This window comes from Macrotis lagotis, chromosome 1 (assembly GCF_037893015.1).
Source record: "Macrotis lagotis isolate mMagLag1 chromosome 1, bilby.v1.9.chrom.fasta, whole genome shotgun sequence".
Classification (NCBI taxonomy): Eukaryota; Metazoa; Chordata; class Mammalia; order Peramelemorphia; family Peramelidae; genus Macrotis; species Macrotis lagotis.
In genome coordinates, this window is record NC_133658.1 from 874099282 (window position 1) to 874127087 (window position 27806).

Genomic DNA, 27806 nt, shown 5'->3' on the forward strand with positions numbered 1-27806 from the left:
TATTTGGAAATGGATAAAAATAGAGCTTGTACTTAGAGTTGGTTTACATCTATGGATGGAGAGCTGGCCTTGAAAACAAAGATCTTGGTTGAAATCTTGCCTCTGATACATTCTGACTGTATATCTCTGGGCAAATCAGTCAACTTCTTAGGGTTCTAGGTATCTCTTAACCTTTGAGTTGCAGAGAAGCCATTTACCTTCATTAGTAGCAGGAATATTCTCAACTGAGAGATACCCCTGCATTTCAGTTTCCTCAGTGATAATATTTGGATAGAGAAGCAGTATTGCTGTCCTGAAGTAAACAGATAATGCCCCTCAAAATTAGGAGGGCGTGGGTTCAAGTCCTGATTCCTATGACTTTAACACATTTTTTTTTAGACCTTGTGACTTTATGATTGAGGTGCAGAGAGACAAAGTGACTTATCCAAAGCCAAGGTTTAGTTGTTTCCTTCTTGGGAGGCCATCCTGAGGATGATCCAAATGATAGCTTCCATTTCTAGAGGGTTTATATTCCTTCTATCAACTCCTTCATTGAAATTCTTTGCCTTTACCTTTTTTTATCTCAGGGTAGAGGTGGCCCTGCAGAGTATACTATGCCAACTCTGTCAAGGTCAGCCATGCAAATTGGAAAGGCTGGGAATAGGGGTTTGGTCACCCCTAGATGAAAGAAAATCCTTTGCAGCACTGTACTTTGCATTCAACTGTACTTGATGACTGAGGACCAGCTTAACTCAATGCAGAGAGGAACCTCACCAGGTTGGTTACCAGAGGATTCATGTCTTTTTGGTCCACAGCAAGTGACAAAGACCATTTATTAAATCCTGGTTAGGCATTATGATCTGCCTTAGTGGAGATCATGGACTCATCAAAGAATTTTTTTTCATAGGCTCATAGAGCATAAGTTTTTCCCCCTGGCATTTCCTGGTCCAGCCTTTGGAGGGTAGATTCTAAAAAGACAGATTATATATAATATGATCATAGATCTAGAAATGAAAGAGGCTAAAGACATCATCTAGTCCACCATCTCCCTTTTCCAGATGAGGAAACTGAGGCCCAGAGATATTAAGTGGTTAACCCATGTTCATACAGGTAATAAGTGCAGCTATCTTCTAACTCTAGAGTCAATATTCTTTCCCTGGTATCAATTCAGTTCATTCTGTCCAGTCCAGTCCAATTCACTTCAGTTCAATTCAATTCTACAAACACTTTCAAAACATCCTCCATACACCAGGCAATTGGCTTAATGGGTAAAGAGCTGGACCTGAAGAGAAACTGGCTGTATGACCTTGGACATGTTCCTTGCCCTTAAAGTGCCCCAGGAACCTTTCTAAGTTTCTGGCTCTTTTGGAGGAATGAGTTTCCTTATATGAGTTTCATTTCCTCATAAAATCACAAGTTTTGCCATTTGCTCTCCCTCTCCCACACTTGGAGATATGCCAGATACACCTCCCTTTGGGGCATGAAGGTTACCCTCCTCACCATAACCAGAGAAGCAGACAACACTTCTATAGATGAGAGGTAGGAACTCAACTTAGGTCAGAGATGGTTCTCTTAATTCTCAAAGTGGGGCTTTTTCTGTCTTTGATGGTTGAAGCTCATCAACTCCATGGCAAGGGAATGATGAGATGTCCCTTAGTTCCTGAATGAGAAGTCTCCATCTCCCATGTTGTTCCCTCTTCCTCTGGCCCAGACCCCGGGGCCTCCCTGTTGGGAACCAAGCTCTATTCTGAATGCCAGATTTTTGGTTTTTGGACTGGTTGGCAGGTGGATTTGGTGGGGTAATTGGCTGTGGGGTAAAGGAACACTGCCTTAAATTGTTTAGATTTTCAGAAGTGTGGACTTCCCTTAGTCATGGAGTCTGTATATATATATAGAGAGATAAAGCAGTTTTTTCCCCTGTGCTCTCACTTATTCAAACTTTTCCTGTCCTGTCTTCAAGAAACAGATCAAGAAGTGAGGATATGATTAAGGTTCCACAGTAATCAGCATTTATTGAGCAGCATTTATTTGTGGAGGCCATGGGCCAAGAGAGAAGAAGGTTTGATCCCCATCCTTGGGGAGTTTCCAGTCTGAGGAGGGAGACATTGTCTTTATTCTGAAGAATTCCTAGGATGATGAGGAAAGTCCAGGCCCTTCTCTCATCCCTAAGTCTGGAGGGAAAGGAAGGGTCAGTCTTTGCTCTCACTGATTACTCAGTTTTAGTGGGGAAAATCCCAATCCCTAACCTGGGAGAGCTTTCATTCTCAGGGGAGATTTAATGTATCTGCCCTTGTAGACAAGGACTCTCCTCCTCTAAATCCCTTCCTTGGAGAGAAGAGACACAGTCCTTGTCTTCAGGACTATCCAGTCTGAAGGGAGAGACCCAAGCCCTGCCCTCAGGAAGCTCAAAGTATAATTGGGCAGGAAACCCCCAACTTCCCTGCCTTATAGTCTGAGAGAAGAGATGACACAAAATAAAGGGATTGAGAATCACTGAAACAGCACCACAGGTACTCTAGAATAAAATACACAAAAAGTATTTTAGTACTGAAGGATGTATCCTGATAACATGATCAGAGCTGCCTAGGGCGAAGCAGGGAAGGTTTTGGGGCAAAGCAGCCTTACCCAATGTCTGAAGGGAAGAGAGTAGGGTTAGGCAGGGAGAAGATTCAAGGGGAAGGTCATTCTGCCATTAGCATGTGTTTGTACCTTGGGCAAGTTATAGAGCCTCATGCTGAGGAGATAGATCTCATTGGCTCAGATTCACAGACAGAGCTTGAAGGGATCTTGGCATATAGCCACACACATATTTATGTATACACTCACATATATATGTATATATAGCTCCTATATTCTTATATACATATTATATGTATAAATGTATATTTATGTATATATATATATACACATATATGTAATTTGGCGGACTATAAACTCAGTGGGATCAGGGCATCATAGTTTTTAGAGCTAGAGGGGACCTTGGAGGGGATTGCATCTAATTTCCTTCAAATTGCAAACGAGGTAAATGAGGTCTGAGAGGTTAAGTGATTTATTCAGTCACCTACCCAGTCCAGAACAGCATTCAAATTCAGATCCTCCTGACTCCAGTCCTATATTTTACCCAGTATGAACTGTGCTATTTTTGTCTTTGCACCATTAGCACCTACCACAGGTGCTGCCACCTGGTTGTACAATGGCTGGCATACAGTTGGTGCTTAATAGATGTTTGTTGAATGGAATAATACAGAGCCCTCAAGTTATCTGTGGAAATGGAAGCCTAGAGAGGGAAAATGGATTGTGCAAAGTTGCATAGCTTGTGAGAGGCAGAACTGGGTTTAGAATTCAGGGTTGTTGACTCTATTCTTTGTTGCCACCCTAAAGAGACCCAGAGGTGGGAAGAGGAAAAGTCTAGATTCAGGGACATATATGGAAGCAACAAGGTGGGAGCTGGGGTCCAGTGGGACAAGGTAATCCTTAGATTGGGGGGGGGGTCTTAACTTGACAAGTAAGTGCTTAAGACCCCATTCTTTGGACCATCATCTTTCTTTCTCATCAATAATAAGAGCAGTCAAAATTCCCATTTCCTTAGAACTTTGGGATTTAAAAATTGCCACACAGATAAGAAAACAGGGACACAAAGGATTTCAGTGACTTGCCCGGAGTTTCATAAAGTAGAATTTGAAACCACATTTTTCTGCCTCCAAGCAAATTTATTTCCCACACATTCATCTCCACTTAGATCATTCCCTCCCCATTAGAAAGCTGTAATCTGCTCCTACCCCTACAAAGCCTTCAAATTTGATGGACGAACTTTGGTCTAATCTTGCTCTGTTCCATACCCAGTCTTTTCCATCATTTGTCCTCTCCCCTTTCCAGTTTCCCTTTGTGCATTATCTCCCTCCATTGGAGATAACTCTTTATGGGCAGGGGATAGCTTCCTAGCTTTTTTTCTATGTGTTTAGCAAAGTTCTTGACAGATATTGATCTCTCTCTCTCTCTCTCTCTCTCTCTCTCTCTCTCTCTCCTCCCTTACTTTTCAACTTCTTCCCTCTCCTTGCTTTCCCCTCTTTCTCTCTCTGCTTTTCCTCCTCTCCTTTTCTTGTCCCATCTCCTTCCCTCTCCTCTCTTCTTCCTTCTCTCTCAAACACACACACACACAGAAACAAACTCTTATATATGAACTTAGGTATTTCCCAGGCCAGGTTGAGCTTGGTCACAAAGGGACCTTTGACCATGTCTACACTGGCTGTACAGACTTGACTAGCAATCTTCTCAAAGCTGTTTCCTGCAGGGTTAAATTCTGGACATGAAGCAGTGCTGTGTGGGAGGTTGGTCTGGATGACTGTACTTCAAAACCTGTTTTTCTTGCTCCTGGGCTAAGTCTGGCATTGCTCAGTTCTGTGAGTCTTAGAGTCAGGGGCCCTGAAAACCATTCTTCCAAAGCCCCCTACTCCTACACAGGAACTGACTCACCAGTCCCCACCTGTGAGTGGTGATCAGGTGGGGCCTTAAGGCTAGAAGCAAAACTCATTGTCATCCTCGGAGACTTGACCATAAGACCAAAAACACAGAACAGACATAAAAAGCATAGATGAGGAACAGTAAGGCAGACATGGACAGGTTTCCTTGATCCCTAAAGGCATAACAAAAGGAAAGGAATATGGAGGGCCAGAGAGGAGACTGTGAGAAGCTCATGGTGAGGGAAGCCCCAGTCCACAAACACTACAATATGGTACCCAAGGAAGAGAATGAGAATAGACATGAGATGGATTGTTTCTCCTTAGTTCTAATTTATTTTTTACAACATGACTAATATAGACATATGTTAAATATGATTGTACATCTACAACTTATATCAGATTGCTCACTGCCATGAGGAGTGAGGAGGAAAGGGAAGGGGGAATAGAAAAATGTGGAACTCAAAAGTTTGCAAAAGGTTGAGCGTTGAAGACTATCTTTGCATGTAAATAGAAAAAAAAACCAAAATAAAAAACCCCAAAAGAATATATATATATGAGAGGGAAGGAAAATAGCATCATAAAGATTTTAAATCACATAGCATTTTAAAAAAATGCACAGAATAAAGCCAAAAGGTTCAGAAGAGCATGTAAAAACCCCAACCATCTTGTTACTACCTTGCTCAACTTAATATATAGTTCTTAAAATAACCCAAGAGTATGTGACAGAAGTTCACAGTATCTTATGTAACCCTTCTTCATGTTCCTTGTATCTTAAAATGTCTCTGTTGATTATTAAGTTCATGACAAAAAAAAATGTAAAATAAAAAAAGTCATAAGAAGAAAGAAAAACTTCCTGCTAAGAATAAGGGGCTTGGGCCCTAGCCTTACATCTGTTACTAAAGTGTGACTGAGGGCAAGGGGCCCCAAATCTTTGGATCTTAACCACCTTCCCTGGCAAAATGAGAGTGGGATTTGAGGGTGTGATCTCTATGGTTCCAGCTAACATTTTATGTTTTAAATGCCAGGGGCCCTCCCAGCTCTGACCTCCTGTGTGCTAAGGTTCCTCCTGGCTCTGACATCCTGGGTTCTAAGGGTCCTCCCAGGTCTGATAATCTATGTTCTAAGGACCCTCCCAGTTCTGACATTCTGGGTTCTAAGGGCCCTTCAGCTCTTACATTCTAGAGGTGGGAGGGCATGCTAGTTATCCAGCACCTTGGGACTGGTGGGGGTGGACTCTCTTCCCAAGAGGTTGGTATGGCCCAAGATCGGCCCTCTCCTTGGACCTCAGGCCTCTATACTCCTTCTCCAGCCATTGGGAAGGTCAATAGAGTAGTTCACCCTAGACCCTCAGGCTGCTCCCCCTTTTGTATGCTTGGCGTAAAGATGGAGCTGAGACCCAGTTCATCTTTGGATAGCCAGGTCAAGGGAACGCTGGATGGATTTGCTGAGGTTTCCTTTGTTCTCTGCTTTACTTCTTCCCCCTCCCCCTCCCCCCATCCCCACCTCCCTTCTCTGCAGCTTCATTTTCCTCAGGAAGCAGATGATCTCTTTGACAGCCCCGACCCCTCCATTCAGCTCCTCTAATCATTTCCCCTCCCCTGTTCCTCCTCAAACTCCCTCTCATTCAGCAGAAAGAGCAGATTTCTCTTAAAGCTGCTTAGACTTTGAAAACTTGGGCTGCTTGGCTTGGTCCCCCACCAGCCTGGGCCTATAAATAAATACTGAGCTGATGCTCTGATGGTTTCTGTCGGAATCAGCATCTCCATGAGGAGAAACACGGACCCTGTGTTGCCTTCCGCCTTCCTTCCCCAGGTGTCCATGTGCTTCCACAGCTACCTCATCTGGCCCCTTCTTTTCCCTTTCCCCCGAAACCCTCCAACTGAAAGCCTGCCATATTTGGTGTTCTTTCAATAGGGGCTTTCCAAAGTTTGGGGAATGATTGACTGGAATAAACATTCAGTTGGGCAGAAGGCAACCTCAGTGTCTCTTCTTTTTCTGCTGTGAAAGAGTTTTTTTGATTGAGAAGCAATCCCACGGTGCTGGAGAGCCCTCCTTGGGCACCCCCAAGACCCAGGGCTCAAATATTGGCTGTGTCATTCACTTGATGTGTGATCCTGAGTGTCTTGGCCAATGCTATCCAAGGTTCATTTATTAAGTGACTGATACTGTGTAAGAAACTTGACTAAGTTCCTCTGGGGAGACAAAACTAAAAAGAACCCAGATTGTCTCTGACCTCTACAAAAGGGGAAGGGAAAAGGAAAAAAACATTTATTAGGCGACTACTGTAGGTCAGACCCTTTGTTGAATGCTTTACAGATATGATCTCATTTGATCCTTACTATAATTCCAGAAGGTAGAAGCTATTATTAATCAGACTGGGAAAGTAAGGCAAATACCAGGCTTGCCTAGGGTTATTCAAATTAGAAAGTGTCAAAGGCAGGGTTTGAACTCGGGTCTTCCAGTCTCTAGGTCCAACAATTGCTCGCATATAAACAGATCATATGGTAGATTCAGTGGATTAATATGATTGGAAGATAGCATTGTGATGGGATGATGTAAATGAGTGAGTGAATTAATGAAGCTTATATTCTAAAAGGGAGACAATATATTCAAATACTAGATAAAGGCTTTGGGTCTATAGATGTGAAAGAAACCCAGAAAAGGAAGACTGGACCTAGAATATGAGGGGCCTTCCATGCTGAATAGAAGGGTTTGAATCTGGAGGCAATAGGGTGTCATCCAAGTGCTTCAGGATCCTTCACAGTAAGGTCCTCTGATCAGGAGCGAGTCCTTGATAGGACCAACTAGCCTTGAAAGAATGAACCTTTGACAAGGAAACCCTGGGAGACAAACCATCACTTTGTGATAAGGAATGTTTTTCCTGATGCACTATCCTCCCACTCTGGAACTGTCATTACCACTGCCCTTCCCTGCCCTGCCCAGTGAATCTGGCAGTCTGAGAAATCAGAAATTTTGGTCAAAGTCTGGACCATGCCCATCTTTCTGATTGCTCTCCATCTCTAATGGAGAGGTAGCAACTAGCATAGGAGATAGAATCCTGGTCTGGGAGTCGGTAGAAGCTGAATTCAACTGACTCAGATACTTAGTAGCTGTGGGATTCTGTTGATCTCTCTTAGTCTCAGTTTCTTCATTTGTGAAATGGGGTTAATAATAGAATCTCCTTCCCAGAGTTGCTGTGGGGATCAAATGGTGTAGTTTATGTAAATCTTAATGATTAAAGGAGAGTGGGCTGTTTAATATAGAGGTCATGTATTCATGGGGACAGAGGGAGGGAAAACAGATTTATAGGTAGAATTTTTTTTTTAGGTTTTTTGTAAGGCAATGGGGTTAAGTGGCTTGCCCAAGGCCACACAGATAGGTAATTATTAAGTGACTGAGGCCGGATTTGAACCCAGGTACTCCTGACTCCAGGGCTGGTGCTCTATCCACTGAGCCACCAAGTTGCCCCTTATGGGTAGAATTTAGAAAGGGAGCTTTGTGGCTATACTCAACTTTGACCCTTTATAAGTAGGAGATGGTTGAGATGCAAAACCTGTAGTCTAATATTTGGAACTTAAAGACAATTTAGAGATCTAGGAGGACAAGGTCAATCTTATACTTATCTCTAATTTTTAAAAAATGTGGGGATTTTTGGCTGTTGTTAAGTCATATCTAACTATGACTCTATTTGGGATTTTCTTTGCAGAGATATTGGAGAGGTTAGCCATTTTTGTTTCCAGCTTATTTTTATAGATAAGGAAACTCAGGCAAACAGGGTAAAGTGACTTACCCAGGGTCACACAGCTATTTTGTCTAAGGCTGGATTTGAACTCAGGAAGTTGAGTCTTCCTGACTCCAAGTCAGGTGCTCTATGTACCATGGACTCCCTAGTGGCCCCCACCTGGCACATAAAAATAATAAATATTTGTTCCTTTCTCTCCTTCCCCTTTCCCTCTTCCCCTCTTTCAGGTCCTAGACCTAGATTCTTGCCTCATCACCTTCCCTATCTACAAACCTATCCCTCTAAGATCCCTGTTTCTATGCATATATAGGACAAAACCATTCTTCCAGGAGAGTCATTCTCAATTGCCTCCACATCCATTAAGTTTCATCTTGCCGATTCTACTTCCGTAGCATCTCCTGTGTCCATATCCTTCTCTCCCACCATATGGCCACTTTTCCACCTTTGGTCTTCAGTACGTCTTGCTTGGACTATTGCAAAAGGCTCTTAGCTAGCTTTCTTTCTCCTTTCCCCCTCTTCAGTAGTCCTCTGCTCTACTTTCCAAAGTGATTTATCCTTAAATCTCATATGTGACCAGGTTACCCGTCTTATTCACATAACTTCAGGGGCTCTTTGCTTCTTATAGGTTAAAATGCAAAGCCCTCTCTCATTCATTTAAAGCCCTTCACAATCGACTCCAACCTATCGCTCCAGACTAATCAATCACACAATATGCCTTCTTCCCCAATATCTCCCCCCCCCCAATAATATTCTGTCTTCTTCCAGGATTTCATGGTTTGTCACAGATTCTCTTCCCTTTTTTTTGAATGTTCATCAACATCATCTTTGACTTGTTTAATACTGAGATTTCTTCAAAATTGACTCAGAAAACTCATAGGAAACCTTGGGTTAATCCCCCCAATTTTTCATACTTTCTCCTCTCCCTGAATTGTTTTGTATTTTATTATTTGCATTCAGGTTATTGCCTTCCAAAAGAATGAAAGTTCTTTGCAGACAGGGCTGTTCTGTATTTGTTTTTTGCTTTTTTTGGTCTGTGTATCTTCAATGCTTCATACATAGAGGACATTCAACTGTTGAGTTGAATTATTTTCAGTTTTCCTACCTGTCCATGCCTGGCTTCTGACTCCAGGGGTCTCTGCTTGGATCCCCACCCTCAGATAAACCTGATCAATGCAGTTACCCAACTGAAATCTCACCTTGTGATTCCAAGATGGTGGGTGAGGTGTGACAGAAATTCATTGGGTCCTGGTGTTCTATCTGGGTTTGCTGCTTATCTCATGAAGCTCTTCCAAGGACAGTGCATTATAAATCAGACAAATATGAATTATTATTATTATCATTATTATCATCATCTATATCAATTCGGAGAGATGGGAAGCTCTAGGGGATGGGGAGGGAGAGAAGCTCATCTTATGATCCTAGATTCACAAGATGCAGGAGCTCAGAGGTCACCTTGTCCAATCCTGCCATTTCACAGAGGAGGGGAAGAGAAAGGAAGTCACTTGCAGCATCCTTTTCTCTCCATAAGTGGCCAGCCAGTCTCCGCTTGAATGATGAAGTATTCGCCACTTGTAGAGAGGGTTTACTCCACTTTGGCACAACTCTCATTGTTTGAAAGCTTTTCCTTCTATTGAGCTGAATTCTGCTTCCTCCCTCCAGCTGTTCCTATTATAATCCTCTCGGGTTCGCCTTTGTCCTCTTGAATCTTCTTGGCAACAAGAGGGGGCCAACCAATTTTTGCTGAAGGGTGATGGAGGAGGAGGAGGATGGTGCAGATGACTGCAAGGACCATCAGGGTTGGAAAAGTAGGCAGGCATAGTGGGAGTGGGCCCAAGCCCATTAAGATGCTGGCCCCATAGTCAGTGGGGAGGATTTTTGACAGCTTAGGGCTGCGGGAGGGAAATCAGAGCTTCTTTGATGAAGCCCCAGGTGTGGCAGTGCTGGGGAACCTTGTAGAAAGGTCTGATTGTCAGCAAAGTGGAGCTGACGGCTCTGAAAAAGGAAGCCTGGGCTAGGGAAGGGTGGGGGGGACAAGGCAAACTTTAATCACCACTGATTTCTCAGCTCCATGAGGGGAGAGGAAAGGAGGGAAGGGTGTTCTTGAGAAAAAAGAAAATATTCGATATCAAAACCCATTTTTCTGGATACATCCTATATGTGAGTGCAAAGAAATAAAAAAGAAAGTCAGAAGATCAGAAATTTAGAGCCAGAGGGGAGCTTAAACAGACATCCAGTTCAATTACCTTTATTTTATTTTTTGCCTAGGAGGCAAATAGTCCCAGAGAGGCTAAGTGATTGGTGCAGAGTCACACAGCTAGTAAGTATCCTGGGCTGGGTTTGAATCTGACTTCTGGATGACTTGAGAGTGAATCCTGATTAGACACTGACAAGTTTTGGGACTTAGAGTTAAGTTGCTTATGTGCTTTCAGCCTCAGTTTCTTCATCTGTGTAATGGGAATCATAATAACAATTACCTCAAAGCATTTGTAAGGCTCAGATAAGATAATATATAAAGTGCTTTGCAAATCTCAGATAGTATCATCATCATCATCATCATCACTGTTATTATTCCATATTGCCTCAAGACCCTGTATTTGCTGAGAAATCCCTAACTGATGGGTCCCCCTTTACCTCTGGCACTTAATAGTCATCATCTTCCCTGAAGCCTTGGAAAGTAGTCATGACAATGCCATTTTGTCATGGGATCCTAGATCTATAACTTAGAGGGACTTTAGAATGATGAGGGAAGTGAGACTCAGACTGAATCAGGGATGCCCAGCTAGTAAGCATCCCTGGTAGGATTCAAACCCAGACTTCTTGCCTTCAGCTCTAGTATACTAATCACTAGGTTATAATAGCTCTTTATCTAGGGAGAATCTCAGTTTCCATTAAGCTCAGTTAGTCTGAAAGTAGTTCTCATCTCATCTTGAAAGAATCAGTTCTCATACTGAGGATTCCTGAGATCTTTTCAGGGGCTTCATGAGATTGAAACTATTTTCATAATCATCCTAAGATGTGAGTTTTCTATTCAAATATTCCTTTTATCAATTGCATATCTGTGTGAGGCCAGATTTTCTTTTCTTGTTATGGTTGCTCAGTCATGACCGACTCTTCATGACCCCATTTGGGGTTTTCTTGGCAAAGATACTGGAGTGGTTGGCCATTTCCTTCTCCAGCTCATTTTACAGGTGAGGAAACTGAGGCAAACAGGGTGAAGTGACTTATCTAGGATCAAACAGCTAGTAAGTATCTGGGGCCAAATTTGGGCTCAACCTTCTGGACTCCACGTCTGATGCTCTATCCATTCCACCAACTGAAATAACAGATCACAGCCGACTGAATGCAGAAGGAGACAGGAGAATCCAGCTGTCTTTTGCTGAGTTTGACATAAAACAAATTTCAAAAATATGTAAAACAAGGCTAATCTTTTCACTATTTTTGAAAATGTTGCAATTTTTCTTTTAAAATGTTATTTGATACATATTATTATTTTAAATGAATCAATATTTTTAAACAATCAGTTTGAATTTATAACATGATAAATGTTCAATAGATAGATGGCCCAGTGCTAGGGCACTGGCCCTGAAGGAGGAGGACCTGAGTTCAAATCTGACCTCAGACACTTAATAGTTATGTGACCATGGGCAAGTCACTTAACTCTGATTGCTTCTCATCCAGAATCATCCCTGGTCATCTTGATCCAGATGTGACTACTGGACTCAGATGGCTTTGGAGGAGAAAGTGAGGTTGGTGACTTAGTATAGCCCACCCTCATTCAAATCCAATTCATGTGCATGTCATGGTATCACCTTCCTGATGCCATGGTCTTCTTTGAGACTGAAGGACAAACATCAACATCACTTTTTTTAAAGTGAAAAAAATGGATCCTGGGACCAAAGCATTTGAGATCTGCTTTTAAAATCTAACTCAAATTCTTTCTCCTCCAAGGAGCCTTTCCTGATCTCTCCAATCAACAATGACCCTTCCTGCTTTTGCTCCCATTCAGCAATTTGTTTGTTGTTCTCATGGATTGATAATATGCCCAAGATTTTAATTTTCTGAAGTTAGGTAGCAATGTGAATGGAGCACTATATCTGGAGTCAGGAAGACTCATCTTACTAAGTTCAAATCTGACCTCAGACCTTGTGACCCTGGGCAAGTCACTTCAACCTGTTTGCCTTAGTTTCCTCATTTGTAAAATGAATTAGAGAAGGAAATGGCAAAGCATTCCAATATCTCTGCTAATAAAACTCCAAATGGGATCATGATGAGTCAGACATGACTGAATAACTACCAAAAAACCCCAAAATTTTAAAAATTGTATTTATTTATGAATGTGTTATATCCGTCTATATTGTGAGCTTATGAAGACACGATCTATATCTTATCTAAACAGTGATTTTTCCTTAGTCCCCATTTCAATACACTGTTTTTGGCAGGTTTTAAAATAAATATTTCAATGGAATTGAATTCTTATAAGAGGGTAGCACCTTTAGCAATTTGACAAGATCTGACCAGTGTCCTGGCTTTGTTCCACTATTCACAGAAAAGCACAGGCATGAATTTTTCATTGTCCTGGGAATACATGATATTGTTTTGTTGTTCAGTCATTTTTCAGTTGTGTCTGTGACCCCATTTGGGGGTTTGCTTGGCAGAGATACTGGAGTGGTTTGTCATTTCCTTCTTTACTCATTTTACAGATAAGGAAACTGAGGCAAATAGGGTTTAAGTGACTTACTCAGGGTCACACAACTAGCATGTTTCCACCTAGGGGGGTTAGTACAGTGATTAATGGACTGAGGCAGAGGGCTACACATAAACTCACTTAACAAGCAGGAGGGGAATTCTCCTGGTTCACTCTGTTCTCTCTAAGTGTCCAACTACAGAATAAAAAAAGTCCTGCTCTTTAATAAGTCCTCTCAGCAAGACCCAGAATGGTGGCTCATCAGATCACCAGTATTCGAGAAATCCTTGATGCCAGTACATACAGGTCCTGGCAAATTGCCTCCAATGGAAGTAACAACTGATAAGGATGGTACCATGTGTCTATTAACTCTCTACCTGCTTTTGCTAACTTACTTCAGTGACAGCTGATTATATGGTGGGTATACTTTCCCTTGAGCATAAGGAGTTTATTTTCTTCAACCTAAAATCCTGAGGTCTTAGGACATTCACCAGCAGTTAGGGGAGGCTGTTGGTCACTGCTTATATTATATTATTATACAGGTGGTGAGACAGAAGAGACATGATATAGTGGAAAAGATGTGGGGTGTGTTCAGTTCCCCACTCTCCTCCTTCCTATGTGGGTGACCATGGGAAAATCAGGACTATTTTGGACCTTAGTTTTTTCTTTAGTAAAATGAGAGGTCTGGCTTAGGTGATCTCTGAGATTCCTCCCAGCTCTGAGGCAAAACATAGCCGTATATCTTCACTGCTAAATGAGTGAAGCAGAGTACCTAGGCAGCAACAGAGAAAGGGGGACCAATAGACTCTCCATGACCCCATTTGGAGTTTTCTTGGCAAAGATACTGGAGTGATTTGCCATTTCCTTCTTCAGACAAGGAGGCAGGAATACTTGTGTGTGTATTTGTCAGTGTGCCCACTCTCAAGAAGGGGGTAATAGATATCAGACTGGTCTGACTGGGTAATAGGGTTTTTCCATCCTTTTAAAAATAACTTTTCTCTTCTGGAACCTTACTATTAAAGCATGTGAGGACCTGAGATAATATTTATAAAGGTTTTAGTATAATGCATGTCTCAAAGTCAAAGTCCAATAAATGTTTGATTCCTTCCCTTTCCCTAAGGTAAGAATACTTAACCTACAATTCATCGACTCCTCCCACCCTCCAAAAAGTCTGTGAATAGACTTGGGGGAACCCATTCACTTGGATGGGGGGGAAATTGCATCTTTATTTTCACTCATCTCTAACTTAGATTAAGCATTTCCTTCCATTGAGAAGGTAGACAGCAAGGATTCTTCTGAGAAGGGGGTCCACAGGCATCTCCCAATGACCAAACACAGATGAAGTGAGGGACCCCCTCCTCAGCAATGCCAAGCTCTGACATTTCCTGCTGGAATGTTCCTTAGAGCCCCCATCTATCCTCCTGAGCAGCTTAGCCCATTCTCAGAGGCTGAATGGGGTTTGAATGAAATGGGAAATGTTCATCTGGTGCTCTTAGACTGAGAGAACAGAAGTGTTTGCACTCAGGGAGCACCTGTCAAGAAAACTCTGAGTGCTTTGCAAGCATTAATTAAGGTTCTGAGCTCTCCTGGGAAAGAGGTGCCGAGTTGGAACTACTTGTTCTGTGGTTAGGGCAAGGAGGTAGAGAGATGTCCGACAGCCTGACCAGGGGCAGGAAGTAGTCTGAATCCTCTGACTGATTCCAAGCCTGTTCTTGGCCAGTCCCAAGGACGTTGGCCGGCCGGAAGCCTTCTGAGCTCCATTTCGATTTCCACAGAATCACTGAATCATTAGCACGACATATTATTTAGAGGCTTATGAGCCTCATGTCCTGTTTTCCATTTGTTGTTATTGCTATTGAGTCATGTCTGACTCTTTGTGACCCCATTTGGAGTTTTCTTGGCAAAGACACTGGAGTGGTTTGCCATTTCCTTCTCCTGTATAAATAGATTTGAACAACAGCAGCATGGCGGTGATCATTGAATCTCTGGAAGCTGATAATGATCCTTCTCCAGTTCATTTTAAAAATGAGGAAACTGAGGCAAACTGGGTTAAGTGACCTTGCCTGGGTCACACAACTAATAAGTGTCAAATGTCTTAGGCTGGATTTGAACCTAGATCCTTCTAACTCGAGGTCCAGTGCTCTATCTACTGTACCATGTAACTGCCCTGACATTCTCTGTTCTAAGGGCCCTCCCAGCTCTGACATCCTGGGTTCTAAGGACCCAGCTCCGGCATTTTCTGTTCCAAGGGTCCTCCAGTTCTGATAATTTGTGTTCTAAGAACCCTCTCAGCCCTGACATTCTATGTCCTCAGGACCTTCTCAGCTTTCACATTCTTTGTTCTAAAGTACCTTCTAGCTCAGCTATTCTCTGTTCTAAGACTCCACCAGAACCTTCTTCTTAAACCTTCCAGCCCTACAGGTAGTGATTCTCCCCTCCACGTTGTCTTCCTGATGGTGTCAGAGATGAATGACCTCAGCTGCAGTCTCCCTTGGTAGAATGACAGGGGAGAGTGACCACAGGCACAGCTGAGTGTAGCTGGGGCAAGGTGGGGGAGGGGAGCGGAAGAATCCTCCTCTCTGGAGCTTTTTGTGCCCTCTGAGCAGATGAGGGCAGCCAGGCTGTGGGGGGACTGTCAGACAAAGGACAAAGGAAAACTCTGGCTGCCAAAGTTGGATTTGGGCTGAGATGCCAAGTGAACTAGAGCAGAGACAAGAGGCCCATTGATATGTGGTTCCGCATCCACCAACTGGCAGCTGGTCTGGAGGGCAGACATGGTCCTGGAGATCCTGATCATCTCTGGGGAAGGGAGTTTGTTTTGACTTGGGGCGGCCTCTTCCTTGGAAACCAGAGATGGTCAATGGCATTAAAGATACTGAACTTGAAAGGAGAAGGCCTAGGCTCATATAACTTCTCTAGACTCCAGTTTTCACATCAGTAAACTGAGGAGATGTGACAAAATACCTTCCAGCAAAAATCTGTGACTAGATCTAGATCATTCATCTAAACTCACGGCTCTGAGGTCATAGGATCAAAGTGGTAGAGGTGGAAGGGACCTTAGACATCTTATCCAACTCTTATTTAACTGACGAAGAAATAAAGGTAAGTGACTTACTCAGGGTCACACAGTGAGATAAATCAGACAGGATCTGAACGATTCCAAGTCCAGCCCTCTTAATTCCTATGACACACACTGAGCAGGGGACTCATTCGGTTCCCTGATTACAATGAGAATCATGACTTCATCCTCCTCATTCATTTTTTTCATTCATTCATTTGTTCATTCATTCTCTTGTTTATTCCTAGGCAGAACAGCATAGTGAAAATTCTGCAAGTGTGGGAAGCCAGAAAACAACCTGTTTCAAATTCTGCTTCTGATAAATTGAAATGCGTGACTCTAGACGAGTCACATACACCTTCCTTAACCTCAGTTTTCTCTGCTGTAAAATGAGGGGATTGGGAGTCAGTAATATCTCATCTCTGAATCCTGTGAGTCACAAAGCCTCCTTGGCTAGATCAGGGCAAAGTTGATGCCTGCTGGCTTGCAGAGGAGGGAGGTGGCATCCTCAGGACTCCCTTCTCCCTCTCCCTCTCCCGCCCTCCCTCGCCTCCTGGTTCCTTCTCCCAGTCAGACTGAGGCTAATGTTCCATTTTGTAAGAACCAAGAAATCTGTAACATTGTTACTGTTAAATTAACACCATTAAAGACCAGCCATTATTAGCACTTCAAGTGGGTGGATGACTTCACTCTAATTCCAGTTAATGAGCAAGATTTCTCTGTTTGTTCTTCAAAATCTAACGTTAGTCAGGGGGCCGATTCTGGGATTATTCCCAGGGTTCTGAGGGTTCTGGTTCCAGTGATTGTTTTCTGATTCACAGAGTGGGGGTGGGGTCCAAGAACTGCCCTTCTCTTTCCCCCTTTCCCTTCTCTAACCATCCCCCAAGTTTTCTGGTACAAAATCCAGAAGTTAGGAACCTATTCGAAAATCATCTTTGGACAACTACGTGGCTGGGGAAAGCTAGAGAAGCCTTTTGACCTATGAGCTGTTTTTTGGGGGGGTCCTTTTTAGCTCTATATCTTCATTTTCTGACAGTATAAACTCTTAAAATATTAATTTTTTTCTTTAGTTCCCAATTCTCTCTCTTTCTTCACCTGCCTTTTAAGAAGGCATGAAATACAAAAAGTATGAACTTTAACTTAGGGGTGTCTTGATTCATAAAAGGGTTGGGATAGAACAAGTTCTGCCAGTTCTATGGTTCTGGGTAAGACACTTTGCTCCTATCTGTCTCAGTTTTCCCCATCTGTAAAATGTGAATAATAATAACCTCCTGGAGTTGTTGTGAAGAGAATTTCTCTATTGCCACCAGGATCAATTATAAAGTGCTGGTAATTGCCATTTAATACTCTTCACAACCTACCCTTTAAAAACAAAGTTGAGAAGTCAAACAGCATTTTTTAAGCTCCTCCTCTGTGCTCACTTTCCTGCTAGGTGTTGGGTAGGTCTTCTGGCACCCCATTTGCTGTAGATGAGCCTGTCACTCCCAGCCCAGAATGTCACTTTGCATTTCATCTTTGCCCTGTCAAACCCTCCTTAGCCTTCCAGATCCATCCCAAGTGACAGCTTCTAGGAGAAGCCACACTGACCTCTAGTGTCCAATCTGAAGCTTGGTCCTTGGGAAGGATTGCCCTTGTTGGACTTGATTGTGCACTGGGGGCTGTTTCGCTTGCCTGGAATGCACTTTCTCCCATCTCCACCTGCTGAGATTTCAGACTTACACAGATCCAGAGCTGGAAGACACCTTCATTTTGGACTAAGCCAACACATCCATTAAACGATCTTTCCCCTACCACACTCTGCTGTCCAACCTGTGCTGGAAGGTACCTAGTGAGGGGAGTCTATCACCTTCCATTCTACTTGGGATAGCTCTAACTGGTAAAAAGTCTTTCCTTACCTCAATATTAAATTGGTTTCTTTGTAACTTCTCTCCATTGTTCCAAATCGAATCTTCTTGTAAATCTTGAAAACAGGCATCACCTACTCCCAATGTTTTCTTTTCTAGTCTAAACATTACCCAATCTTTCAAATGATGCTCTTAGTGTATGGATGGTTAGGTTCTTCCCCATTTGGGTTCTACTTTCTGAATACTTTGCAGCTTATCAATTTCTTTCTTAAACTAGGGCACCTAAAACACACACAAGGTCACAGATGAGGTCTGATAAGGGCAAAGGTCAATGGGACTATCACTTCCAAACTCTGGAAAGCTGTGCCTCTCTCTTAATGCCTTCTATCACTGCATTAGCTTTTTTTGGTTACTCCATCCCACTTCTGGCTCATGCTGAACATGCAGTCCACTGATACTCCCAGATCTTTTTCAGAATAACTGCTAACCATGCCTCCACTGACTTCTACTTTAGAAACTATAACTTTTCAGCTCCACTGAATTTCATAGAGATAAAATCAGAGCCCAAGTCAATTGTTAACTTCTACAAGAAATCTTTCTTGATTCCTTCCCCAACTTCAGTTGTCTTTCCCAAATATTACTTATTACATCTTATATTTATTGTATATTTGCTTATATGGGGCAACTATGTGGTTCAATGGATAGGGTCCTAAGCTTGGAGTCAGGAAGACAACTTTCTTGAGTTTAAATTACTAGTTGTGTGATTCTGGGCAAAACACTTAACCCTATTTCCCTCAATTCCTTACTCTCTAAAATGATCTATAGAAGAAAATGACAAACCACTCCAGTATCTTTGCCCTAAAACTTCTCGGTGGAGTCACAAAAAGCTGGATAGAACTGAAGTAACTGAAGTAACTGAAATGCATGTAGCTTGGGATTCAAGCTCATTTGCATTAGATTATCCTCATTGGTAAAGAATACTCCTGGATGCTCCATGCCTGTGTGAGGGATGGAAATGGTAAGAGCCTGGGAGAGTAGTTATCCTTGCCCTTCTGGTTTTCTGGGGAAAGATCCTAAATTCAGAGGAGTTGGCTTCTTCCTGGGTCCTTCTCTCCCTCCTTTCAGGACTTAATAGGATCTGTTGAAATAGAAAGTTAGAAGGACTTCCCCAAACCATCACCAACTCCACTCTTCACATAGACATGGAACCATTCAAGGAACCATTCTCTACAGATTTATTCAAACGGGAGCTTTAGTCACAGATTACATACATACAATACGCACATATGTATATATATGCATGTATATTTATGCATATGTGTGAATGTGTATATATATGTTGTCTCTTTCTTCCAAGATTGAGGACAGGGTCTGTTTCGTTATAAGGTCTCTGCACACCTAGGACCTTGGACAGCATATGGCACAAATATTTGTGGATTGATTTCATAATTTCAGAATGCTTCCGTATGAATCATCTTATTAAGGACTATAAGTTCTGTAAGGATGTTTATCGAGCCATGTCTCTGACTCTTTTCTGTCCCATGCATATAGGAACAACTGAACGGATACTAATTAGCTGTATTGCATTGAGAGTTTCATAAAGATTCTCATGGTGAGGGTCAGATGCCCCAAATCAAGATTTTTAACTCTTTTTTTTCTTAGCCATCATCACAATAGCACAGAATCTCAGAGTTGGTTTTAGGACCTGTCTAGTATATGGTTCATAACCTGGAGTTCATGAGCTTGGGATTTTAATAGTTTAATGGCTGTATTTCAAGATAATTGGTTTCTTTTGTAACCCTCTGGCTTTTATTTTATGTCTTCAAAAAATTCTGAGAATGGTTCCTTAAGTTTCTCTAGATTGCCCTAGGGGTCCACAGTACAACAATGGATAAGAATTCCTGATCTTGTCCAACCCCCACCAGAGTAGAAATCCTTGGTAATAATAGACCTGATCAATGGTCATTCAAGCGTCACAGGAAGCCTTCAGTTGAGGAGGAGCCAGTTGGACAGCTCCGAACATTTTCCTTATGGAGAAATGACTTGTTTTTATTGAAGGGCTGCCCAGAGCTTTGGCAGACTGGACCAGCAGAGTAAATGCTGCTATGATCCCCCCAAGACTTAAATTATGGTTTGACAATACACAGGATATTTTCTAGATATTAGGCTAGTGAAGGTCAAAGATTCCTGACTATATATAGCATGAGTTCTAGAGCTGGAAGAAATGTTAAAGGTCATTTAGTAAACTCTTTCTTTAATATATGAGGAACCTGAAGCTCAGAGATGGTGACTTGCCCAAGGTCACACAGGTCTTAACAGCTGTGATTTAGGTCAGGTCTTGGGGCTCTAGAAATGCTATTCTTTTCTCAAAATCAACTTGGCGAGCTAGAACTTCTCTGACTTGCTTTGTTCTCAAATTTTGTGTTCTAAGGGCCCTCCTGGCTCTGACATTCTGTGTTCTAAATGTCCTTCCAGCTCTGATATTCTGTGCTCTAAGGAACTCTCCCAGCTCTGACATTCTGTGTTTTAAGGGCCTCACCAGCTCTGCCATCTCTGGATCAACCTGCCTGCTCAGACTGACCCAAAACACTGGTGGTCTTCCTCAGGCTGTCACAGGCCTGTTCTTCCAGATATCACCTTCCTATTTTCAGTCCCACCTTAGGGGGAGTGAGCCCAAGCCAAAGGCAGAGATTCCTCTTGAAGGCCTCTATCTTCTTCTGGGCCTTGTGGGCAGCCCAGGGAAGGCCCCTTGGCCTCCCTAGATGGAAGGAGCCTGGGCTCCTGCCCTCTTGTCTGGCTCACATTCAGGGAGCCCCTCTGCCCCTGCTGCCTGCCACCCCACCTGGCCTGTCTTCTAGCCAGGAGTGACATTTCAGCACTTGTGACTCTAATTGAATTTAATTGTCTCTTCTGAGTTGTGCTAAAACCTTTTCAAAGTCCCCTGAAATTAGGGAACATCGATAACACCAGCTCCTCAGGGTTTTAATCTGTGTCCTCCCTGAGAACTGTGATTAATTTTTTACAAGCTAATCATATCTCTCAGGCAGACTGGCAGCCCAGGACCTGCCATCTCTCATCAATAATGAATCCATCCAAGCAGCTTCTCCTCCAGGCTAGCTTCCTGCATAATTCACCACCAGGTCTTCAAACAAAGAACCCAGAAAAGGGCTGAACTCAGCCCTCTTAATTGGTGTCCTTTGTAATTATTCCCCTGGAACTGGGAGGGGGGAGGGAGATGGGAGGTGGGCGGTGGGCAAGAGGTTGGATAAAAACTGATTGATGGTCCCACACCTGGATTCCCTTCTGGTACTCACTCCGGGGCTTTCCCATGTCTCCCATTGCCTGTTCAGATATGGGAGGGAAGATAGCAAATAATTTATTAAGTGCCTACTATGTTCCAGGAAATGTGGCTATGATGATCCTCTTTTGACAGTTGAGGAAACCGAGGCAGACAGTGATCTGCCCAGGATCACACACAGGTTTTCCTGATGCTAGACCCAGGGCTCTATCCATTGCCACTCTGTCATTGCCTCCATAGGATCAAAGAATTCCAGAAGTGGAAGGAACCTGAGTCTTAGTTCCCATTTAGAATTTAGAGCTAAAGGCCATAGTAGATTCCAGGTCCCTAGCTATTGATTGTCATAGATTACTGAGAGTTTTCAGAGAAGGGAAAATGGGACTCAGTTATGATAAATGAGTGGCCAGCAGTGCTAGATCCAAACCCAAGTCTCTTGGGTTCAAATTCAGTTGACCTTCCAGAGGGGCAGTTCGATTGAGAACGATGGACCTGGAGTCAGGAAGACCTGAGTTCAAATCCAGTTTCAGACATTTATTTGCTATGCGATCCTGGGTAAGTCACTTTAACTGTTTGACTCAGTTTCCCTATATGTAAAAGGGGATAATAGAAACCTCATCTCTCAAGACTATGAAGATCAAATGAGACAGTATTTATAAAGAACTTAGAACAGTTTCTGGTATATAGTAGGTACCCCATAAATGCTTATTTTTTTATTTCTGCCTCCTACCAGGGTTCCATGCTACCTTTAACTTCAGAAACTGTTGCTTGCAGAGATAAATTTAAAATCTTTTCCCCCTGGCACTTAAGGGCCCACATAGTCTCATTTTTGTTTCTCCTTATGTTATGCCCTATTGTTGAGAAGACAATCAGGAGGTGGGAGACTGGGGTAGTAAAGGAGAAGGGGGAGGGGAGTTCCCTGAGCACCATGGGGAACTGAAGCTAGACAAGAGAGCAGGAGTCCAGACTTTTTTTTACCTTAGGTTAGGCAATTGGAGTTAAGTGACCTGCCCTGGGTCACATAGCTAATTAGTATTAAGTGTTTGAGACTGAATTTGAACTCAGGTCCTCTTTACTCTACAGTTAGTGCTCTATTTATACTGACCTAGGTGCCCCATCCAAGCTCTTTCTAGAGAGGCCAAAAGGCCCTCCCTGGGTTGTACTCCTTGATAGACAACTCTCTAGTCCCAGGACAGGGAAAAGAATAATATTTTCTTGCCTCTTCTAGTTTACTTACCCTGTTTCCTAAGCTCCTGAATTGTGAGAATTTTAAACTCAGCTGGTTGAACTATTGTATGCGATGAACTTTGGAGTCCTTTCCAACTCTCAGATTCTGGAAAATGTCACCTTCTTCAGGAAGATTTCCCTGATCACTCATGACCTCCTCCTGCCAATCTATCTCCGGAGCATACTGGTGCTCTTGGATGCCCTCATCATACGGTATCATTTATATTGAGTATCCTGGTTCATGTCTTATTCCCTTGCTAGACTCCAGGGAAGAAATTTTGACTTCTCTAAATTTTGTTTCTTTCTCAGTACAGTCCTCTGAACACAGAAGGGCAGAAGGAGCTATCCAATTCTCATTGGGCTTATCCTCAGCTCTGTATTCTCACCCTCCAAGTTCAGCCAAGTCTTGTTCTTTTTGTCTTCAAATCATCTTTTGAACCTGACCCCTTCTCTCCTCTGACACTGATGCAGACCCTCAGTCCCTCAAGTTTGGAGAGTGATGCTAGCCTGCTTGGGAGGAAGGTGGGGGACAGACAGTTTGTCTGCCTCTTGATTTCAACTCCATCCTTCATTCATCCACTGATTTTTCTAAACCACGCATCTAATCATTTCATCCTCCATCCTTCCCTATTCAATCAAATCCAGTGGCCCCTTATTGCCTCCAGAATAAAATATAAACTCTTTCATAACTTGACCCATTTTTATCTTTCTAGTCTCCTTATATCTTAAACCTCCATTTTATTCTCTTGTATCCTGCCATGGACTCTTCCATCTAGTGATACCTGCTCTTTCTCTTTCTCCCCCCCTCCCTCCCTCTCTGTTTCTCTGTCTCTCTATCTCTCTCGCTCTGTCTCTGTCTCTCTCCTCTCTGTGTCTGTATTTCTTTCTTTGTCTCTATCTCTATGTCTTTCTCTCCTTTGTCTCCTCTCTCTTCTCTCTCCTCTTTCTTCTCTCTCTCTCCTCCCTCCCTCCTCTCTGTCTCTATTTTTTCTTTCTTTATATCTCTGTCTCTGTCTCTATCTCTTTTTCTCTCTCTCTCTCATGCTCTCTTACTTTCCTTTTCTCTGTCTCTCTCCCTCCCTCCCTCTCTCCCTCTCTTCTCTTTCTGTCTCCGTCTCTCTCCATCTCTTCTTTCTATTTTCCCTGACTGCCTTCAAATCTTCGTTAAAGTTCCTCTTAGGAACTAAGCCTTTCCTCATCCTGCTTAATTCTAGTGCCTTTCCTCTAGTTTAACCTGTATTGCTCTTGTTAGTACATAGTTGTTTGGAAATGGTTTAGATTGTGAGCTTCTTGAGGGTACTAATCCCCAGTACTTAGTGTAGTGACTGGTACATAATAGGGGTTTAATAAATGCCAGCCGACTGACTTTACTGCTAGCAGAAATTTTACAAAATTTGTTGAATGAATGAATTTTTGTTGTTCAGATATCTTTCAATCGCATCCAACTCTTGATGGTTCCATTTGGAGTTTTGCCATTTCCTTCTCCAGCTCACTTTGTAGATGAGGAAATGGAGGTAAATAGGGTTAAATGATGTTTGTGTTACACCTATGTAGTAAACATTTCTTTGTAAAAGTTAACCTGACTGTTAAGTTTAGAAGAGTCTGGAAAACCAGGGAATCTCTAAAACTGAAGGAATGGGAGCCAAGGGTCAAATCAGCAAGTAAATGTCTGAAGCCACATTTGAACTCAGGAAGATGAGTCTTCTTGACTCTAGGTCTGGCATTCTAAGAAACTGTAGCCCAAGAGAGAGAAGTTACTTGACCAGAGTTTTATACAGCCTGTTAGTGGAAGAGTCGAGATTCAAACTCAAGTCCATTGACTCTGAATCCAGTTGGAATTCTTCTTTTCTTGGAGGCACCAGGGATCAAGTGGCATGCCCAGTATCTGAGGCCAGATTTGAACTTAGTTCCTCCTGACTCCAAGGCTGGTGCTCTATGTATTGTTCCATCTAGCTGATTCTAGTTATAATTCTTTTGACTAGGCCACACTACTCTAGTTCTACTCTCTGATCCTCGGTTCTTTTGGTTTTAATTCGACAAGTTTGTATTCTGAAAAGACTTGAGCTTGTATCTCAACTCTGTTTCATTCTAGCTGGTGCAAGTCACTTAGACTTTCTGACCCTCAGCTTCTTTATCTATAAAATGGAACTTACTGGTACAACCTTCTTCTCCTAGAGGAAAGCACCCAGGTAAACCTTACAGCTAAAGAAATGAGTTCTTATTTTAAGTGACTATGCTTTGCTTTCTTTCCTTTCTTGTTCATAAGGATATCTTTACATTCCCTAAGGCGCTTGTCTTGTCTGATCCTCATAATAACCCTGTAAGATAGACAGGTATTATTATGCCTATTGTGCAGTTGGGGAATTTAATTCAACAAGGATTTATCAGATTCTTAATAAGCATAAGCATTTTACCCACTGCTGGAGATGAAAAGACGCCATGAAAAACCAGTCCCTGCCCTCAAAGAGTTTGTATTCTGCTTGAGGTGGGGGAGAGAATAGATAAATAATTAATAATATTAATTGAAAAGGGGGAAATATGTCTAACTCTCTCATAGGAGATGGATCCTGAGGTGTTCCCCTGGTACCTCCAGGAGCAAATACAAAATGCTCTACTTGATATTCAAAGGCCTTCCTAATCCCATCCCTTCTGGCCTTTCCAGTCTTCTTATGCCTTACTCCCTTCCCCACCATGTTCCTTGATCCAGTGACACTAGCCTTCTGACTGTTTCATGAACAAGACCTACCATCTCTCTTCTTCTCTCTGGCTGTCTTCCATGTCTGGAATCCTCTTGCCCCCCCCCCTCCAACTATTGACCTCATTAGTGTCCATTAAGTTCCAACTTAAAAACCTACCTTCTATAGAAGCATGTTGTCTCCCCCACTGAGGACAGGGCTGTCTTTTGACTCTGTATTTCTAATACTTTGCATCGTGTTGGTTCATGGTAGCTATGTAATGAAGTTCATAGCTTGATTGATGAGTCTGAAGGAAATAAGTGAGTCTAAGAGTCTGGACTGAGAAGGGAGTATATAGAACATACCATCTGGGCAAAACCACTGAATCTGGAGATGGAATACAAAATACCAGTGTGGCCAATAACTACTCTGGTCTTCACCATCCAAAAGTCAGGTATGTTTTGTATCAGTCCTTCTCCTGAGGCAATGTAGTCATGTTCAATCTTGTAGCAGACCCCTACCCTCATTTCCTGAGGGCAGGTTATGTAAATATCTCTTCTTCTCCTCTCTAGTGGAGGTTTAAGGGTGGTATTTATTTTTGGCTTGAACCCTCATGGATTCCTTTAATTTTAGAGGTTCCCAGCTCCCCGGATCCATTACATTTTAACAACCAGTTTAGCTTTTACAAAGCAATATACTACAAACACATAAAAATTATTCCCAATATCTTAGGGGTATTATTATCTTCCCATATCAATCCTATCTCTGTGGAGAGGATTAGGTTCCCAATTTAATTTAGTTGCTCTAGAACTCATTCCCATTAAGTTCTAAGGCTAAAGCCCCATGAGCTTGAGTCCCCAAACCCTAGCTAAGACATTGGCTCCAAGGGCACCATATGAGCTGCTGAATCTGAGGACTCCTCCTTTGCCTAGAACTGAAAAGGACAAAAGCAAGACCAGAACTTCAAGCCTGTTTCTTAGAGGCACAGTAGGTGCAATGGAATGAGGTTGATCCATCTTCCCACATGGTAGGAGAATGCAGGGTGTCTTCTCCCAGAAGCAAATCCCTGGCATTTCCTATATGTATGCCTTCAATTTTGATGATTTGGGCTTATTGGGTTAAACTACTAAAAACTAATATTAAGTGTGTCACTTTGGCTGGAGTAGTATGTGAAAGGGAATAATGTGAGATGAATCTGAAGGGGTAGACTGGAGAGAGGGTTTTAAATTTCAGATTGAGGAGTTTTGATTTTGTGCTAGAGATTATTGGGAGCCATTGAAGCTTCTTAGGGTAATGGCATGGTCAGACAAAATTTTGTTATTAATCATTTTCTATGTTTCTATGTTTCAGACAATGTGCTGGGGATTCAAAAAAAGGCAAAACATAGTTTCTCATTCTCAAGGTGCTAACATAAGACCTGGGTTTTAGGAAAACTGTTTTGGCAAAATTGTGGTGATGTCTGCAAAGGGGAGAAAGAATCAAGGAGAATAGGTCAATGAGGAGATTGTCAATAATCAATCAATCAATATTTATTAAGCACCCACTATGTGCTCAGCACTATACTAAACCGTGGAGGGACAAAGGAAGGAAAACGACAAATTCTTGCCTTCAAGGAACTTATAATCCATTGGGAGAGAAAAGCAAGCAAAAATGTTTATATTATTGGATTATTGGATATATATTGGATAAATAGAAATTTATTGAAAGAAAGAAAACATTAGAATTAACAAAGATTAGGATTAGGGTTTTAGCTGGGAAATGAAGGAAGTCAAGGAAGATAATAGATGGGGATAAGGTAGGAGAGTTGTTGCTTGTCCTTCATTCTGGAAGAGGACCAATGACATCACAAGAGTAATAGCTTGACTTTCAAGTAAATTGGGTTCAGGGAAGGAGAATATTCCAGGAAGGGGGGATAATCAGAGAAAATACCAGGAGCTGAGGAGATTATTGCTAGAAGTAATGAGTAGAGCTGGAGTGGGGGTAGCGGTAAGGGGGGATTGTATTGGAATGGAGAAGAGGGACTGGTTCATGGAAATGTGGGAGTAGAATTGAAAAGGCTCAAATTTTGGGTTGCTTTGTGGATCAATTAGATGAGAGTCAGGGGGCATGTGCAGGAGGAGCCTGGCCTTGAAATCCCTCTTTAATGTGTCTTTAATGAGGTGTTAATCACTTGATGAGCTTTTTCATTTTGATAAAATATGAGCTTCTCTGACCCTGGGCACTCCTCCTGCTCACTTAATACCACCTTAAGGATGATTGATGGATTGTGGGTTAGTTTACATGCTCTTAAACTTGACCTTCAAAAGGCAGACATTGTAAAAATAAGAAAGGTACAGGGGGAATCTTAAGAACTTTGGTTCCCCGCTGAGAAGCTTGATCAGCCCTATATTATGGCCTAGTGCCAATGCACTTAGAGTCAAAGAACTTAGTTCAAATCTTGACTCTGTCATTTTTAGCGATCTTGGGAAGGTTGGCCTATCAAGACCAAAGGGAACAGATTCACTGACCTTTATGTTTCTTTCCTATTCTAGTTCTATGATCCAGAGCAATCCCATGGACACAGAGATATGAGTGAGCAGTCAAGTATGGTTCATGATGAACATCAAAAGAGAGTCACTAGGATCCAAGTCTCCAAGACACAGAGAAGGAATTCACCAAATTCATGAATCCTGTGGACCACTTGGACATGGAAGAGAAGTTTCTGGACTAAGCTAGAACCAAAAATCAGTAAGCAAGTTAACAGTGCCACAGTGTGGAAGGGCAACGACACTGCCCAACATGGGCACTGTGTATGAAAAGTCTTAGACATGTCTGGGGGAGAAAGGAGTTGGCCTCCTAGTGA

The 27806-nt window shown here is 42.4% G+C and overlaps 1 long non-coding RNA gene across 3 annotated transcripts in view; it reads left to right on the forward strand.

The window, feature by feature from the left end:
• Positions 1-27806, forward strand: part of LOC141509069 (uncharacterized) — a 69628-nt gene that overhangs the window by 16646 nt on the left and 25176 nt on the right. For all 3 annotated transcript variants that reach the window (XR_012474571.1, XR_012474573.1, XR_012474572.1), the window contains exon 2: positions 27496-27691. This is a non-coding gene — a long non-coding RNA (uncharacterized LOC141509069). The remainder of the gene's footprint in view (positions 1-27495; positions 27692-27806) is intronic.